At 36.1% G+C, this 20,476-nt stretch overlaps 1 pseudogene; it reads right to left on the bottom strand.

Moving 5' to 3' along the window:
- Positions 1 to 314: 314 nt before the first annotated feature.
- LOC100718643 (small ribosomal subunit protein eS1-like) lies at positions 315 to 6,448 on the bottom strand (annotated as a pseudogene).
- Positions 6,449 to 20,476: the final 14,028 nt, after the last annotated feature.

Here is a 20,476-nt window from a genome sequence, read left to right as displayed (position 1 = left end):
TTCTCACCCCATGATAGATGGATATGAGCAAATAGAAGGAGTAAAGAGAAAGAGCTTCACTATCACAAAGATACAGCAGCAGGCTGTCCCCTAAATTCAGCAGCCCGGTTCAGGAGCAAGACAGGAGCAGCTTACATAGAACCCAAAGCAGGCTACCCCATGGCCTCAGGAGCCCTGTAGTTGGACACATGAGTCCTACCCATTTTCTAGAAAAGCATTAGCAATGTATCAGGAGTGTGAGTATGCAGCAGCTGTAGGCTGTACTCAGTCCTATTTTTGTATTTTTATTTATCACTTAAAAATATGGATTTTAATCACACTCTTGGACCGGATGGTTCATATCCATCAGCGTGCTCAACTTTAACTCCATCTCATCCCTAGGAGCTTTTCCAGAGTGACTGCCTTCACCATGAAACTCCATGAATTTTCCCAATTCGAACTTGGGCATCGACAGCATTTTCACATTTCTGATGAAGACATCATGAAGAGCATAAGTAGACTGGCAAGCCTTTTCTATGTCTGAAATCAGTTTATTGACTATTTCCTTCAAGTCATTTGTCTGCACCTGTTGGCTCATGATTTTCATTATCTTCTTCTTGATCTGGTGGACCTGTTGGTGCTGAGAGTAAGAGGCCTGACTGTCGCATTTTTTAGCAAAGCCAATACAGAACAAATGAAGCAAATTACCATCAGCAGTCTTGACATCACCATGAGCTTTGCTCATGGCCGGCCATTTTCTGACCAAGGAACAAACACATTTTGTCACAAGTGAGATCCATGTCGTGGAAGTTGGTCAGGCAGTTTTTGCCCTGAACATCTTCAGAAATTAGCTTGAATTTCCTAAAGCCAGCTTCATCACTTGCAGATCAGCAAGGCTCACTTCAAACACACAGCCTTTGAGCCCATCAGATGCAATTTTGGCTCCTTGAGTTCTAGTGACTGGTGACTTTCCAATATTTCTCATGACCATAGCCAGTGCCTTTACATCATTCCAGGATTTTTAGAAAATGGATCGAATGCTTTCTTCTAGGCTCCCTTTTTGCCACCTTTTGGGAGGTGCTTGTTCTTGCTTCCTGCCACGGTGCTGCTGAGAGACCCAAAGCACCCCCTTTTTTTGTTAAAGCAGACAAGAGCCGAAGCATGGTGACACAATGAAGTTTGAGACTTTTCAGTTTTTACTTCAAAAAATGCAGAGAGGAGACACTGGTGCTCTGGTTGTTTGCCTCTGAAGTGAAGTGTTTTTCTCGCTGTTCACCTGCTGTCAGTGACCCTTGCATCTCCTGCCTCGGTTCCTTTGGCTTCTGTAAGGCTCCTGCTGCAGAGAAGTAGAAATAATGCAACCGACAGCTGCAGCGTTCATTTTTACAAGTTAAAGGTGCCGCCCACAGAACACAAACTCTGCGTGTGACTGGGACCCACCGCCTCTCCCCGCAGGGCTGCTCTACTACTGTGATCCACCCAGACCTCTTGCTAAGTTCCTCCTCAAGGCAGAGACGATCTGATTGGCTTGCGACACATGTAGTCTTACAGGATTCATGCTCTGCAGGGCTTGATAATTTGGGTTTTAAAGTTCTGCAGTTGGCATCTTGAGGTTGTTACCAATCGTATCTTAGAATCCGTATTTTGTAAGTGAAATCTGATGGAACAGAGAATCAATCATGTGAGAGCTCTGGTGCTAGAAAGGAGAAAGGTGCTTAGAGACTGGGCTCTTGCACAGTGCATGGTTTGGTGTACTCTCTGGCAAGGGTTCCAGCTGTCTGTGCCCTGTTGTAGCACCTGCCTGTCCTGAGCAAAAGTGCAGGAGGATTGGAAAGGGGTCACCTGCTCTACAGCATCTGGGAGAAGGGTTCAGGGGCAATTCAGGTCCTACCTTGAAGGAGCAGAATCGAGAACCAGTCAGGGGCACATCATTCCTACCCAACTCAGATACAAAGTACTTCCCCGCATGTGGCATGGAATTCCACGACAGTCACCTGTCACCATGGGTTGGGACATGAATCCTGCGTAGAAGGGTGTTACCTTCCCTGGATGCCTCCTGCCTGCATGGTGTGCAGCTGTCAGGAGGGCAAACTTGACATCCTGCAGGTCATGCACCAGCAGAGTGTTAAGGGAACAGCTCACACTCCAGTGAAACTCCACACTTGTCCCTCAGTGTTCCTTTACACACAACACCACAACTTTACACACTGAATTTAAAACACCCTGAGCAGTCAGGAAGAAGCTAGGGAAGAAAATATTTTACACTGTATTTTAGTATCATTAATGATATTTTATTTCTGCTTTTTGGACGCGATGCTACTCATTTTGATTTTTTGCTGGGCCCCACAAATCATACAGCCATCTCTGGTACAATGAAACAATAGCCATAATCACTAAAAAAGGATGTAAAACAGAAGAAACAAACTCCTGCAACTATGTCTGCAGGAGTAAATGATCTTCTTCACCCTCCTCCATCACCCACTGTAGCCCCCCCTTGCTGTCTGCCAGCCTTGTTGGTAGTATGTTTACGTGACTGAGGATACACGCTGCCCCTGATTGGTCTCACCCTTTGATTTTTCTTGGACTTTTTACACTCTGTTTGCTGCAGTCGTGTCGTCAACAAGCATAAATCCCTGACCGTGACTTCTCCAACTTTGAGGCATATCTCTGTCTCCATTCTGTAAGAGCAATCCAAGCTTCTTATGATAATGAGTCAGTTACCCCTGTCAATGTGATCATTCCTGTTCCTCTGTTGCTCCAGTAGTGGAAACATAGGTTCAATAGAGGAAGCGATTTTCTTCCATTTCTAAATCAACACATTCAATGTAGCCACACCCAAGATGCAAAAATAGAAAATGAACACTTTTTTCAAGGTGGTCACTGCTGGAATGTCAGGGTATCATGATAAGGTATCAGAGTGGCATGGCTTAGGTTCACTTTTTTTTCTTTTTCCTTTTTCCTTTTTTTTCATTTTTGAAGGCTGGATTTGGAGTACAAAGGTCTGCAGGGTCTTTTGTTCTGTGTTTTTGTCTTGTTTTATTTTGTTTTGTTTTTGAGATCTCTTCCCTTGGCTTCCAGGGCGTCATCCCTCCACCCCTTCTCTCCACAGGGTCTTCCCTCACGTGCTATGTGTCCTAATCTGTTTTAGGAGGCTACCAGTCCATATGAAAGTCGGGCTAGTCCTAATGATGCTGTCTCCGCTTTATCTCTTCAGAGATTCTGAGAGTAAGGCACTTAGAGTTGGGTCGTTAGCATATAAATCAGAGTAGGAGGAAAAATTTAGCTCATAACTATTGCTATGTGTTCGGTAAATCTTATCTTCAGGCTTTGGCCTTTGTACCCATGTATTCTACCTATCTATGAGAGAGCAGTATAAATGACAGAGCAAATCTCTACTTGAATTATCAGAAATACTCTATCTTAAGGACAGCAGGATAACTTCTTAGTGTGTTGTTTTCCATTTGATGTTTTAGATGCTTCCCTAATAAACCTGTACAGTGTTCCATCTGGTCTCCTCAGCGTGTGGTATAGGTATGGTAAGATCAGATCCTTTAGTCATATTCTAACAGGCCCTGATTCTCTGCTATGAAATGAAATCTCTGTGTAAGGCCCCGTTACTTAGCAACCCATGTTAGTAAATCAGGAATCCTATAAGTTGACCTGTAATAGTACTGAGACAAACACTGTAATCTGGTTTGGGAAATCCATACTTGGCATAGCTATAGAAGGCTAGAAGTTATCTGATAAAATTAATTTGTTACTTAAATGATTTTTTAGGTGTCAAATACTCACTGCCTTTATTCTAAGCACACAGAGAGAAACTCCATGACCACTGGGGCCTGGCTTTTTCTGCAGGATACCTGGTGTGGGGGGCATACATATAGATTCAGTCCAGGGTGGTGCCTAAAGGGAGCATCGCTGATGTGTAAGCAACTAATTAGAACTCATTTTGCGCCACAGGTAAATTGCCAAGGGGTGGGGAAAATGCCCTCAAGGTAAACAAACGTTCCTTGGTCCTGCCTCCTACTGCTGTAATGTCCTGTCTAGGGGAAAATCCTTTTAAGGGTGACCAAGTTTCACAGCCTCATCCTGAATCATTGCTTACCTATGGCTTTGTGTTCTTAGAATTTTGGCTGTTTCTGAAAGCATAACCTGAGTCAAGGACATAGAAAGGTTTTTTTTTTTTTTTTTTTTTTTAATTTTATTTAAGAGGAAAAAGAGAAAAACACAAAACAAAGCAAAGCGGTGTAAGGGTACACATAGTACAGAACTACAAAAAAAAATAAATAAATAAATACCAGTAAGAAATCACCTGTTAATAGATTACATATTATCATCTTGAAAATAGTTGCTCAAATCACAGTATCAAAGAATACAAGGTGGACATAGAAAGTTTTTATTTTCTTTTTTTTGTTTCCATTTCGTAAAACCCTAAAAAGTGGTTTCTGGGAGCAGGAAACGTGGGGTAAGAAGAGGAAAAATCATTAGGCTACATTGAAGTCTTAGCTGGCATCACTGAGAAGTGTCAACCATTGCTTCACAGAAATGCCCTGTGAGGCTGGGTTTCTGAAGCACACATTTGGTCTTCACATCCATAGATCTGAGGATGGCCCCTTGAGGTGGTACCGCCTCCATTCTTTAGCTTGCACTGGTGTTAAATGGAGCAGCCTGTTACAACACTAGAGAAGGCCATGCTCTGGAGACATCATAAGGAGGAATTCTCCCAACCATCTTGATAGCTTTCTACAAACCAAAGTGGTCACAAAAATTAAGTTCCAGGCCTGAGGCACATGTCAGTGGCTGAGTGTTTACCTGGCATATGAGAGGCACTGCATCAATTTATAATCAAGTTCCACACAAAACAAAAATGATCAGTACTCAAAACCCTATCAGAATGAGCATCCCTAATCTGATAATCTAAAGTGTGAAGTTCCAGAGTGGGAAATTTTAACCACCAGATGATGACACAGTATAAAATTCTAGACTTGAGCTATTAGGAAGAGTCATGGTCCTAATGAATGCAGCTGCCCCAAAAGTATTGTACAAAACTATCCTCAACCTACACATCTAATGTATTCACAAAATTTTAATTTTGTGGTTAAATTTGGATCCTAACCTTAAGATATTTAATTATAGATATTTCAAAGTTCCTCCCAAATCCACACATTTTTGTTGATAAGCATTCAGATAGGTGATATTCAATCTATACTCTTTATTATTCCCTTGATATTATTAAAGTTTGCTGTACTGCATGATGGGATGGTAATAACAAAAAGAAGCACTATGGCACATCTTCTCCCAGAAGTGCATTCTGAGATGATCATGCTGGATTTTGAAATCAGCCATGGTGGGACTATTCACATAATGGAAATCCATGAATGCAATCAAGGACTTGATTTCTGTCCCCACTGCCAACTGCATCTGCTCATTTTATTTTTTTAAGTAAATACAAACATGCTAGATCCTTGAGTGGACAGTAGGAGAATGACTTGGAATCACCAGCAGAAATATGATACGGTAACTGAAACAATGTTATACTGAGTCCCATAGCTTTGTCCTGATGCAGAAGTGAAGCAGGGAAACGAGCTTCCTGTGTGGTCTCCATTGGAGCTGCACACTAGGAGCGTTATTAGGAGTGAGCATAATGTCTGACTTAGCAGTTTTGAAGGAGAAGAATCTCAGGGTTGAAAGCTTAAGGCATTAAAAAGGGAGGTATATACCATGCTACTCTCCTACACCATTAAAATTATGATGACAAACACAGGTAGAAAGAAAATGAGATGAGCTAACAATATCAAAAACTAAGGGACCTTTTAGAGAAGCAGAACATCTGAACGAGTCATGAAGGATGTGTCTGAGAAATACATTCTTAACAAAGAGGCAATTTTCATGGAATGTCTACAGTAAATAGGAGCAATCCACTGAGGAGTGGTTTATCTTGGCCATGAAGCTCTCTCACAGGGACGCTGTCGGGGTCCACACCCCTTTGGCACTAGGTTCCCCCCATCTTTCTGTACCTCCTACATCATCACCTCCACTGCACTCCAGACCATCTACCAAAGAACACAACAACTGTTACTGTCTCCTATGTGTTAGCAAATGTTTTGCGTCCTCTGTGAATGTCATGTTGTGTACCTTCACAGGGAGGTGAGAGTATAGGCTGTACTCTCATCCCTACCTGAAAGATGAATAAACTGAGATACAAAGAACAAATGCAATCAGAAGTCAGCACAGAGTAAGCAGGTGACCCAAGATACACACTTTTCTCTGGGAAAGAAATCTTCCTCATCCTGATCTTCCTCTGACTCTAATATTTCCCGCAAGCAGTTGTTTTCCCAGCAGCCCTGTCAAAGGTGGCTGGTTTTACAGCCACAGGCCCTTACCTCTCACAGCTGCTCCCAGGCTGGAGCTGTCCTGGCTCTTTCTGAAAGCTCATGGCCTTTGCATGCCAGGCATGCTCAGTGGCCATTCTAAGGCCCCTTTCAATTCAGGTCACCTACAGAACTTTCGGTCAGTTGTTATTCATGGAACACTTTAACATTTTAGCTCTTTACTGCAGGTTTCACCATCTCAAACCACTAACACAAGGTGTGTATGTGTTGAAATTACTGAAAAAGTCTTTCTGTGGATATGAATTCCCCTACGGTCCTTCCCTTCAGGCAGGTGAATTTTAAATGGTGTCCTTTCCTCCAGCCTGAGGAAGGTCTGCATCCAGGACCCTTGTTAGATGTGCAGGGTAGAATTCAGCCCCCTGGTTCCTTGCTTCTCATGATATCTAAGGCAAATCTGCCTCTAGTTCCTTTAAATTTCCTGTTTCCAAAACCGATGACGACCTACCTCTGCCACCAACTACCATGACTACAACCACATGTAACTTCCAAAATGGGATTAGTGTGAGCTCCAAATTGAATCATGTTGCTTTACTATTATAAATTTCTGGTAGATGCATAGCTATCTTATTTCCATCTTATTTAATTTGTCTCAGCAATTCACTCCATCATTCTACTCACCTATTTAATTGTTTTTCTTTTCCCTACAAATAAGTGCTTGAATAGTGCGAGAATACTCTGCTCTCTATTATATAATTCTCTCGTCAGGCCCACTGTGGAGTGATAATCTCTCCTGTCCTAAAATGATCACTACTCAGTCTCTCAACATGCTGCTGTGTTCTGTGGCTCATCATGCACCCAAAATTAAAAAACAAAACAGTCTTTTATACTAATTGCTCATTTGCAACTCATTATCATTCATTAAAATACATTACTTATGCTTTTTCTACCAAATCCACTATTGTTATTGACCTCCCTGTGGACAAATGCAAAGGTCAATTTATGGTTAATTTCTTACTGGATCTCTGAGATGATTTACACATTTCTTCCTGAAATGCTTTGTTCCCTTAGTCTCTAGAGAACACCCATGATTCTTGAAATGTTCCAATTTTCATTTGTTCTTTGCTTTATCCAAATGTACTCAACCCATACCTTGTTTCATAAAGATAAATAATTTCTATATTGTCTTTCTTAATGTCTCTAAAGCATTTGCCTTTAAAACGAATTCCCTTTTAGCTAAAGACACATATTAAGCTGTCTTTCTGTTCTCTTTGAAATGTCACCAACATATTTCTCAGTGTTTTTATTGTGACAGAATTGATAGTGGACAGAAATCTATAATTTGGCTCATAAATTTCACTTAGACAATGCTTTCATATACAGTATTAACACAGCAATACAATTTTTTATGAAAATTTAAAAAGTTTTAATATTACATGTTCATGATACATAATGATTACATTACTGGTATAGGTACCTAACACATCTTAACTCCATTTCTTCACTCCATCCCTCTTTTATTTTGTCAATATCAGATTCACTTATTGATCTTATTAGTCCTTATAATGTTCTCAAATATTCAGATTAACAACCAGACTAACTGACCAAAAATATGTAAAACACGTAAGATGATTATACTAAAACAAAGTATTCTTTTAGAAACATTTCCATACAAGATTACAGTAATTTTCTCTCATTTCCCCTTTTCCTATTAACTTTCTTTTATCTTACACTTATGTATTGAATTTTTTTTTTATCAGTACCAGGAATTGAACTCACAACCATGTGCTTGCAAGGCAGACACTTATGCCGCTGAGCTAGATTCCCAGCGTGAACTGTGGTGCAGCCATGCCTGCCTGCCTTGGCGCCAACTGAGTATGGACACAAAGCTCCAAAACTTGTAAGAAATAAACCTTTCCTTTCTCAACTTTGGGCTTCAGGTATTTTTGTCTCAGTGATGAGTATAAAGTAACTAAGACAAGTACAAAATTTCAAAAATAAGATTGTAGGAGAGTAACAATAGTGCATTGTGTATTGTTATTTTCAAAGTCATTGCTCTTATGAAGATCTAAGAGCATGAAAAATTGATCAAGCAATATAGGCACACAAGTTTCTTATCAATGAGTTAATATCAATTAGTACTATAACTATCTTAACGTTTTGCATATATATATATATATATATATATATATATATATATTATTTTTTCCTTTTCCTTTCTTTCTTTTCTCCTTCCCCCATCCCAGTTTCTATTTCCTTTGAACAGCTTCCTTGCACTTCACAATATCTATTGTACATTCTGAATCGTATTAATTTTTTCAGCTTCTTACACTAGGGAGACAATATGATGCTTTATACATGTGACTCTGATTTATTTCACTTATGAGTATGGCTTCAAGTTGCATCTATTTCCCTATAAATGTCTGAAGCTTATCCTTTCTTTTTGCCTGAGTATAATTCCATTTTATAAAAATACCATAACTTTTTTTTTTGTTCATTCCTTGATTAATGAGCATGTGGGTTGTTTCCAAGATCTGGCTATTACAAATTGTGCTGCTATAAAAATGGGTGCACATATATTGTTGTGGTATGATGTTTTTAATTATTCTGGGAAAATACTCAGAAGTGGAATAACCGGGTCAAATGGGACCTCTAATCTGAGTTTTTTTGAAGAATCTCCACACTGATTTTCATAATTTTTACACTAGTCTACACTCCCTCTAATAGTAGGAAGTGTTCCTTTTTCTCACATCTCACCAGCATTTATTATTGGTTGATTCCTGGATGATAGCCATTCTTACTGGGGCAAGATGGAATCTTAGTGTTGTTTTAATTTGTATCTCTCTGATAACCAATGATTTTGAATATCTTTTCATATATTTATTTGCCATCTGTATTTTTTCAACTGAAAAGTGTTCTTTAAATTTGAGGGATCTGATTTTTTTTTCAATCCTTTGTATGTTCTAGATAATTCTTTGTCTCAGAGTCAGTTAGTTAATTTTTTTCTGACTCTGTAGGCTGTTTTTACACTCTGTTGGGGATTTCTTTTGATGTACAAAAACTTTTTAATAAAATGAGATTCCAGTTGTTGATTCTTTGAAGTGTTTCCCATACCATTTGAGTTTCATTCATGAAATCTCTGCCTATGTCTTTAAGATTTTTACCTACTTTCTCTTCCAACTAGATTTAGTGTTCTGTATTAATATTTAGATCTTTGATCTATTTTGACTTTAGTTTAGTGCATAGTGATAGACATGGGTCTAGTTTTAGTTTTCAGGATATAAAGAGCCGTCTTTTTCCAGCACTATTTATTACAAAGGCTATCTTTCTTCCAATGAATGTGTTTGTCCCCTTTGTCAAAGATAAGGTGGCTGAGTGTGTTCAGAGTTGTGTCTATATCTGTTAATCTGTTGCACCTGTCCTCAGGTCTGGGTAGTTTTTTTGTTTGTTTATTTTTTTTGCTAGTACCATGCTGATTTTATCACAGTGGATTGCAGGATTACTTCAGTTCAGGGACTGTGATGCTTCCCAGGTGGTCTTCGTTGCCCAAGATTGTCTTTGGTATTCCAAGTCTCTTCTGTTTCCAGATGAATTTTAGGAATATTTTCTCCGGTTTTGTGGGGTATGTTAATGACATTTTGATTGAGATTTCATTAAGTCTATTTAACAATTTTGGGAGTAGAGCCATTTTCACAACATTGAGTCATTCTGTCATTGAGCAAGGGATCTCTTTCCATTTTCTGATATAATCTTTGATCTCCTTTTCAAAGTACTCTGATTTTCAGTATATGAATCCTTTACTACCTTTGTTACTTGCAAGTATTTCATTTTTGTTTTTATGGAGGCTATTGTGCAGGGTGTTGTTTCCTAATTTCTCTCTCGGTGAGGTACTTGTTTGTGTACAACAATGCCATTGATATTTGAGTGTTGATTTTGCATCCAACTATGCTACTGAATTGGGTTATTAACTCTAAGAGACTTATGCTTGATGGTCTATATTTAGTAGTTATACATAAGAGATAACTATTTGTATTTTTTTAATTTTTAAGGTTACAGGATACTGACCCCCCAAAACTGAATTTCTTTGTCTCACAATTACAATCTTGCCAAAATATTCTATATAAGTATATATTATTCCTATAGTTTTGCTTCATTTTGTTGTATTTTTTGTTTTATAATGAAGAGCATATTAACCAGATTTTCTTTGATATGTTAATCATGATACTGTAAAGTTTCATAAATGGTGTATGTGATTATTCAACAGAGCACTGTTGGTTTTCATGGGACCCAGTGAGATAATGCTTCCATTCGGGATAAAAGTCAATCTTTTTGGGGTCTCAGCTCCATTCTCAAAGGTATATTCTGAATAGATACAGTAAGACAGTATACTTGTCTCATAGCAGTGTACAGCCTTGTGAAATAATGGAATAAGATATCTAGAAGGACCATATTTGATCTTGGGATAGAATGGCTTAATATCATAATGCACACATAATACCTAGGCTTTTCAAACACATATTAACAACTTGGGAAGAGTTTGATTGAATTATTTTGGTACTTTGCTTATTATGCTATAATTTTTTTTAAAAAATCACAGACAAATGTAAACCAAAAAGAAACGATTTAAATTTCCTTGACTTAGATTAGCTCACATTTTTCTAATTTTTATTATCTTTTTTGTCTAACAACTCTGAAAAGAGAAAACTCAATCAAAAGGAACATTTGCTGGGCAGTGATTCATAATAAGATCTACTTTTCTGTCTGGAGAAGAAAAAGACAAAAAACAGTCACAGAAGAGACACTCAGGTCCACTCATTTACTGGGACGCAATAATAGAATAAGCATGGAAACCATATTTAAAAAGCTTTTAAAAATCTCCTCATTTTTCTTCATTGTTTTTAATGTAATATCAAGAAATATATTTAGTTATCACAATGGTGAGTTATTGAAACTGGAGGAGTCAAAGCTTTCTTCTCCGAATCTCTTTACCAGAGAGCGTCAGCATGTGTTGCAATGTGCCCACTCCAATATCTACTCCGAGAAACAGTTTTTTGAGAAATAGGCTCAATGATTTCCTCTATTTATTTATTTTTTACCGTACAGGCATCTTTTCTGTTTTCCATGTTGTGTACTTTGTTCTACGAGACATGACTAAGAATTTTAATAAAATAGGGCTATGGAAAAATAGACTTTCAAAATATTACTATAAAATGTAACAATCTTCACGTGAGTATGGAGAAAGGTTTTTAAATAAATGTACAAAAATTCCTGGGTCTGGTGTGGCTGTGCACACCTGTAAGACTCCAGCACTCTGAGCAACTTGGTGCTTGGCTCAACATTAAATGAACAACTAAATAGATAAGTAAATAGGTTGGGGATTCAGCTTATTGCAAAGACCCTAAAAAGAAATCTTATACACAATATTAACAATAAAAGCTGTGAAGTGCTCTGTCAGGAGTGGCTGAAGCAGGAAGCCGATTGTACCAGCAGAGGCGAGGCAAGATCAGCCTGAGAAAAAGAGCACCCGAGGCCAGCCTCTTTCGGTTATAGTCCAAGACAGCAAAAGGGCCTTTGAAAACAAACCACAAATCCTGATTTAGACAATTTTCTCCTTTTAAACTTTGAATCTTAGAAGTTTCCGAGTGAAACACAAAGAAGACCTAAAATGTCAACAACCTGATAACCTTCAGTAAAGTTGTAAAATTTGTTTTGCAAATATTTAATATTTTGTTGTTGTATTCTTTATAGGCAAAATTCAATGTTTCCTAAGGTTCCGAGGGCCAAAAAATATAGGATTTTGACATTTCTAAGTGATAATTATAGAGAAATCACATAAGCTTTGCATTAATTATGTCATCAAAGTTGAGAACTCATGCTCATAAAAAGTATAATTTTTCTAGAAATACCCCATTTCATTAAGTAAATGTTTATGGAACATCGTGGAAATAGCGGGATTAAATATGAGTGTTGAGAAAATTATGATTTGTTCAAGGATCATTAGTAGGAAAAAGTTTGCTATATATACCAGCAAATTTAAGCCACAGTATATATTTCTTTGAATAAGTTGAATTACAGAAGTTTATCTTTTTGACTATGCTAAAAGACTTTCCTCAGTTTCAGTGAAATTTTCTTTCTCCCTCTCTTCTTTGTCTAGGGGTATGATTGTAATTCATCATTTGGTGTCCTGTCCTCTTATCAAAGCTTTTTACTCAACTTACTATCTTTAGAGCTTTTTTCTAATTGCCTTTCATTCATCCAATGAATGAATCTTTGAACACTGCGCAATCAACCAAATTAAAAAAAAAAAAAAAGTTTAACAATTCTTTACCACCTAAAAATAGGTTTCTAATCAAAACATAACATTCAAGATCCTGGCTTCTGGCTTGCTCCTCTCAGCATTCTGAGACATATGTACTGCTCTTTGGCCACATATCTTGAAAATGTTTGTATGTACCTGGATCCATCTATACGATTTCTTTGCTTCTGAGCACCCTTTTCTCCTTTACAAAGGTGGAAAAACAAGCCATAAATCTCATCTGATAAATTTTCCTCCTACTTCAGACAAAAATGGATGCACTTTTGTAAGAGCTACTCACTCTCATGTTTGCCAATCTATATTTTCTTTATTGCATTCCAATCAGTAGGTCTTGTATCCTTAGAAAATGCAACTTTTCCTTGTCATCCACAGCCCAGGTCTTTTTATGAGACTCATCCATTTTTGTATTTTGAGTCATAAATCTCTCCCTTTCGACTGAGTCATTACATCAGCATTAAAACTGTAATGCATTTATAGCAGACAGTTTGCAAAACTCTGCATCTAGTCTGGAGAGCGTCCTCATCTAATGCACTGACTGGAATCTGGCACCAAAGACCTTTAGATCTTTCTCAAAGTCAAAATGGACAGGAAAAGAAAATGTTCTGAATTCATGCAGGACATTACAGAAGCCTAGATAGTGCAAGTAAAGATTCTCAGGAAGGAGGATTTAAACACTGCTTTCAAACAATGGAATAAGTGCTTTCAAAGTGAGAAATACTCTCAGGGCCATTAATGCCTGTGTGTCTTTTAGTATAATTATTTTTTTAAACTTGAAGAATTTACTGTGTTTTTAAATCATACCCATATATAAAATTATCAGGTCAAAATTTATCTCCAATGTTTTGGTTTTATTGGTTTTGTTCTTTACTGGTTTTTTCAATTTTATTATAACTGATGATATAGGCAATTCTTTTTAAGATAGCAAGAGGCAGTATGGTAACCATCGGTGATCACCTTGTTTTCTGTTTCTACATTATGTACTATGTCCATCCTTTTGGTTTGACTGACTCTGTTTTGTTATGTCACATTTGGTTTTATTCTCTTCAAAAAAAGTAATAAGAACTGTGGGAGTAATAAAACCCAAAATGTGTAATTGTCATTGTACAAAAGAGAGGAAAAGAAAGTGCTCTAAAGGATATAACTGCATGTATATTTAAGTGTATAAGATAGGTAACCATATTACTGAGTTTTGTTGTATCATTGAACAGAACTGTTTGCAGTCTCACTGTTTGAATGTCCACTTTATATGATTTAATTTTGTAACTTGAACAACTATTTCTAAGATGACAATATGGGATATATTAACTAGTGATTTCCTGTTTATTTTTCTGAAATTGTGCATAACTTGTACCCCTTCTCTGTTTTTTTTTTTTTCTTTTTCTCCTTAAATAAAATTTTAAAAAATTAATTTTGCTTAGTAACTGAAAAGAGAATAAGTTGTTAACAAAAACTGCTTCAAGAGATTGAAAAGAATAGAGATATGTTCTTCATATCCAGGTAACTAACTATACTTTATAAATTGACAATACGAAAGCTGAAAGAAATTTGCTAATATATGTAAAACTGATCAATATCAAAAAGAAAACAAAATGTAATGCTTGAAATTATCTCTTCCATCTGGTAGGTAGAGATGAAAAAAATCAATAGCATCTTCATCAAATAAAATTAATTTTTTTCCATGAACAGGGACTGCTTACATCACCTCCTAAATATAAATTTCTGTTTGTAAAGAGGTTCAGAAGGCATCATTCAGGACAATTCTTTATAGTATTGAGAGCCTATAAAGAAACACACATGAAAGATTACATGGGAATAAAAAGATTCCAAAATAATTCACACTTTTTTTTTTCTTTTTTAAGTCCAAATAAGCATACAGTTATCAAAGTAAAACTGCATCTTATTCTAAATTCACTATAAACAGAAGGAGGTTGATGGACTGGAAATTTCTTTGCAGACGCCTCCATTCACCTCTATTTATACTCATGCTAAAAGAAAAAATATAAACAGGTTGGTCTTGCATACCTAGAATCCTAGAACTTGCTAGGCTGGGGCATGAAGTCAAGTCCGGCCTGAATTATATAACAAAATCTTGTCTCAAAAGAACCAAAACAAAAGACAATATATTATTGATACTATAATTAAAACAAATTAACAAAAGAATTTTAGTGTTGAAAACTTTCAGTATAAAACATCATATTCTGTTTTTTAAATGTTGCTCAAAAATGCAGAAAAATCCATAGTCACTATTGTTGTATTTCCCCAAATTGTCAGAGCATTAATGTAAATCACAATTTAGTTTTCCCTTAATTAAAAAAATGAGAGAAAATAGATTAATTTAAATTTAAATAGATTAATTTAAATACATTGAGATAAGAGAGGACATTGTAATAGAACAACGCAGGGCAGAACCGAGCAATTCAAGCATCATTGTATTTTTTTCCTTGAAATACTGTATTATTTGTACCCTTTTACTACATTGTTTTTTATGTCCTTTTTATTCTCTCTTTAAATAAAAAAAATATATATATAAATCACAATTAAACTATCAGATACACAGAGAGTAAGATGACTTCACATAAAAGTGTTTTACATGGTCCTTCTGATTCTTGTACAGCCAGAATCCAGTGAGATGAATCTGAACAGATTTTATAATAAAAATTAAAGAATAAAAAAACTGAGGACATATTTTTAATTGCCTAATTAGTTGTAACATGAAAACATGTTCCAACTGATCAATCTATATTGTTTTGCATGCATTTTCTTTTCACGTCCTGGAGAAATTTTTCATTCTCCTTGATAAGCATTAAACTCTCTAGCACCAGTAAGCCCTTTGTATTAATATAGCTGAAAAAAGCCAACGCGGTTCACTGGTGAAAAGATCTCTATCTGTCTTCTGTTGTTTTTCCATCAGGATGCGAACACTGTAAGAACACTGCTCACCAAGATATTCTCCTCCTTACTGCATTTTAATAAGGTGCTTATGCTAAGCAGGTGTCTGAGATTGTTGTCCTCTTACCCAGGATAACACATCTGTCCAAGGGATAAACAGGTGAATTGGCTTCAGCTGAGCCATTTACACGTCTCTGTAAAATATGTATGGGCACATTTACATATCAATACAAATAGCAATAGTTAGATGCTCTTTCTAACTCCTTTTGAGAGATAAAAGAAAGATACTGGGGATTTAAAAAGATTATCCTGAAGTTCTCATTAAAGCTATACAATATAAGTGAAAAAATAAAATACATCCAGATTTTTAAAATGTGCAACATTTTGAACATTGGAACTCCAAAACCACTACCATGGGAACATTTCTCTCAGTACTACACTTTCAATGTGTTGAATTCTAGGGAATTATGCTAAAAAAAACTTCATACAGAATTATCTTAATACTGTAATTTTATAAGATTTACATGAAATTGTTAGTAATACTGTTAAGTGATATTCTGCCAGATTTTCTGACTCTGGTTATATTGTGTTATATTGTATAATATATTAAATTATTTAGATATACTATATTCTTAACTTGAGAAACACCAAAATCTCTTTCCAGAAGTAGAGAACAATAATTATGAAAAGTGACAGATTTTTTCCCTTGACTAAACGAAGAGCAATATCATTTTGTTTCATATATTCAAGTGGACATTGTAAGAAATACTAACAAGTCATGAGAAGATTTCTCAAGACATCCAAGGGTTCTACACACACATTGAAGTTGGAGAAGCTCTGTTGTAAATGGCTACCATTCTTCAGCCCAGCTCTGAAAAGCTGCAGTGTAATCATAGTCTATGCTAATATGAAATAGATTACCATACACAAATAACTGGAGCTCAGTGGCTTGAGTGCTTTCCTGGTGAGTGCATGGTCTTGAGTTCAATCCCCAGTACAAAAACAAGAACAATAATAAAAACAAAACAAGAAAATCAAACAAAAAACCCAAACTCAGTACTACCATCATATTGATTCTACAAGAAAGCTAAATGACCTTGGATACATATGATAGTTTCACTATCTCTCCAAAATATGATTCACATTTCTGATCCAATCAGACAGGTCATTATAGCCACAGCCATGTCCCCAGTGTACACAGATTCTCTACATATATTAATCTCATGCAGCCTTTAGAGCTACTGTATTACTCTATCTTTTGTGTGTCATTTTTTTTTCCAGGCCTTTATGCCACTGAGCTAAATCTCTATTGTGTTCCTTGTATGCTCTTTCTTTGGTTGGAATGTGATACCCTGCTCAGCTCTTTGTCTTCAAGCTGTTGAACATTCTGTTAAGCATATCTCCTGCAGTGATCCACCTGACTTCCACTCTCCTAATGAAATACTTTTCTTGGATTTCTATGACATTCTGATTTCAAACTCCAATATGCATGTACATGTTCAAACCTCATTCACACTCAGACCTTGAAAACTTAGAGAACGAAAGTTACTCTTTTCGTCCTTTTATTCCTGTGATCTAGACACCGTAGGCTCTGAAGACATGAAAGAATGCATGAAAACATTAGAGTGCATTAAAAATATTTCTCTTTTTACATTAATACTTAATCTTAGAACATTATCCTGATGATTAGAAATCATGTGTAATGTTTATTGCATTGGTAAAGAATCATAATTTAACTTTCAAAGAATAAACATCTGCTTTCTCACTATTAATTGTTTAAAAATATACAAAATATGAGAGAGAGAGAGGGAGAGAGATAAATCTGTACTTGATCATCCAACTTTTTATATCATCCAACACTTTCCTGCAGAATTTGAAATTATATGATGATGGGAAATGTAGTCTTACTTCATCGCTGGATTTGCTATTGCTCATAAAAATAATAGCTTCATAAACAATATATAGTTATCAAAAGAGTAATATAAGTCTAATTCCAAATGAATGTGAAAAAATGGATGGCCACAATCTTTTTAAAGACTCTTTTGACCTTGGTGTCATATTATTCTATATTAATACTTACATAAATGATTTGCTTTATATAAATGTAGTCAATACAAAGTGAATAAAAAAGAAAAAAAATACTTAAAGCATAGACCATTGCATCTCTATTTCTATAACATTCCAGAAATATATACATATGTTTAAATATATACATACATTTAAATAGTTTTCAATATTTTGTGAAAAAATTTCATAATTGCAACTGTGATACATCTATGTACATTATCCATTTAATCTGGCATAATTCAGAATGTGAGATGAGACAACAGTTATTTTTACCTTTTTTTGGAAATTCCAAGTCTGTATACTATTTTATTTCTAAAATACTTCCCATTTTCCTTATCAGGTTTTTCAAGTGTTACATTTACTCCATGTGTCTGATATTTATTCATGCATACTTTGTCTATTTATTACCTTCACGTAGTTGGTATTGTGAAGAAGACTTTTAGCCTACGGATAATACCGGAGTCAGCAAAGTAAAGCAGTTTGAATCCACTGCACAAATTGATGTACAATAAAAGCCTGGAGAAGGTTGATAGTAGATGAAAATATTTGTGACTAATATTCCGCATAGCTCTCCATAGATAAAGGAATGATGCTTGATGAGGTCTGGCCTAACTCTGCAGACCTTGAGTTAATCATGGTTCTAAATGGTGAATCTGATTACAGTGTGTAATTCTTCAATTCTAACAGCTATTTTTTTTCTTTTACCATTGCTTTTTTCCATTGCCTTATTTTTATGTGAAATTTCACAATAGATGCATCCTACATTTTTAAGTCTTTTTTGCCATATCTTTAATTTTTTTCTTAAATTGTGCTGTGTAATATAATTATCTTTTTTTCTGAAAAAGGCTTTCGTTGTTGCTTGCTTTGCTGAAAAAGGCTGCCTGCTTTCTTTCACAAATGCAATTCATAAATGCAGTCTTTTCATTTCCTTTGAGAGACTTCTTTGAACACTTTTTTTAGAGAAGTTTTAGGCTCTCTGCAAAATTAAGGGGAATGTACACATACATGTCCACCTAGCACTGCCACCACACATTTCTCCTAAGAGGGGAATCTATTTGCTGAAATTATAGAAACACATATAATGATACCCTGGACTGATGCTTGTTCCCCCTGTTAATGCTGACCGTAAGTTTCCAATTCCCTACACGATAGTTTTAGGAGTGGTGGCATAGAGAGCGGATGATTGCTTATGAGGGCGGCACCACATAACTGGGGTTCTTACCTTTGTAAGAGATTCTCCAGAGAGCTAGCCTCTTCCCACCTCCCTGTGGGAATACAGTGAGAAGGCATCATCAATGAACTAGAAAACACCAGGCACTAGGAGCATTCCATTATCAAGTTCCCAGACTCCATAACTATGACATGCAAACTTCCATGTTCATAATCTGTTTTATAATATTTTGTTACAGTAACTGAATGTGGACAGGCAAGTTCACCCTTGGTATTGCATGTGACAGGGCTTTGGCTAAAATTACGTCATGTACCCAATATTATAATGTCATACAAAGGAATCTCATTGACCTAAGAATGCTTCTTATTTAGTTCTGTCTCTCCCTAACTACAGACCTTTTAACCCTTTCCATAGTTTTAGCTTTTCCAGAAGGTCATATTGTTGGAATTACACATTAGGTCACCTTTTTTGATTGGGTCATTTAATGCAGTGATAAGAATTTTAATTTCCTACAAGCACCAGCTTGTCCTGCAGTCCCGGCAGTCTGGGAGGTGGAGGCAAGAAGATCCCAAGTCTGAGAGAGGCCTGGGAAATTTAGCGACTTAGTAAGAATCTGTGTCAAAATTTAAAATGAAAAGGCCTGGGATGTGATTCAGGACGAAGGTACCTGCTTTGATCCTCTATGCAGGAAAAAAAAAAAATCTCCCCAGGTATTCATAGATTGATAGCTCAGCTTTATTAGTGCTGAAACAAATTTCCATTATCTGGCTGTGCCATAGTTTATATAACCACTTACCTTCTGAGGACATTTTGGTTTATTATAGATTTTGGCTATTATAAAAGGTCAAAAATCCATTTACAGGTTTTGTGCTTATGTAAATTTTCATTTCCTTTCATTTCCTTTGGATAAATACCAAGGAACATGATTACAGGATCATATAAAAAGTGCAGTGTTACTTTATTAAGAACCCTCAAATTTACCTTTCAGGGTAGCTGTACTAACCTACATCCCCTCCAGCAATGCTGAAAGTTACCTCGTCCTCTCCACATCATCAGGATTTGACCTTGTTAATTGGTATGTGTAACATTTCATTGTCATTTTACCTTTTATTTCCTGATCACTCCTGAGGAAGAGTACTTCCTACATGCTTATTTATATTTATATGTGTTGGTAAGTTGTCTTATTAATGTTTTAGGCATCTATTTTTAAGAGCTGTCTTTTTTTCATATTGTGCAGTTTTGTATTTTTTTTTTTTTTTATTTTGGATGACAGCCCTTTATAAGACACATCTTTTATAAATGTACTCTCCCAGGCAGTAGTGTGTGTTTTTTGAGAAATATTTCTTCTAAGTTATTGTCTAGTTTTGTAAGTTTTTATTATTGTTGCTTGTTTTTCAATTTCCACTTAGGCCCGTGAGCCTTCCTCAGTTAAGTTCTACGAATTGTGTAAATCTGTGCCTAGATATTTTTCTTTTTTCTTTCTATACGTTGTCTGGTGGTTACATCATCATTTATTGAAATAACTGCATTTTCTCCATTGCTTGACTGTATCTGATGATGCAAATCTTCTAATTAGTGTTGGTTAGTGGTAAAGAGATTTTCAAGGGTATTAACCACTACCATTCTGTGTCTACTTTGTCTTCTAAATCTATTTTTCATTCACACATACTTCCTTCTCTTGTTGTATGCTCTGATCTGACCGTATTTGTATAATTATTCTATGTT

This window comes from Cavia porcellus, unplaced genomic scaffold (assembly GCF_034190915.1).
Source record: "Cavia porcellus strain 051 isolate PalLab524CR breed Dunkin Hartley unplaced genomic scaffold, mCavPor4.1 scaffold_30, whole genome shotgun sequence".
Classification (NCBI taxonomy): Eukaryota; Metazoa; Chordata; class Mammalia; order Rodentia; family Caviidae; genus Cavia; species Cavia porcellus.
The sequence above is the reverse complement of the archived record's forward strand: the minus strand, read 5'-3'. Positions and strand labels throughout refer to the sequence as shown.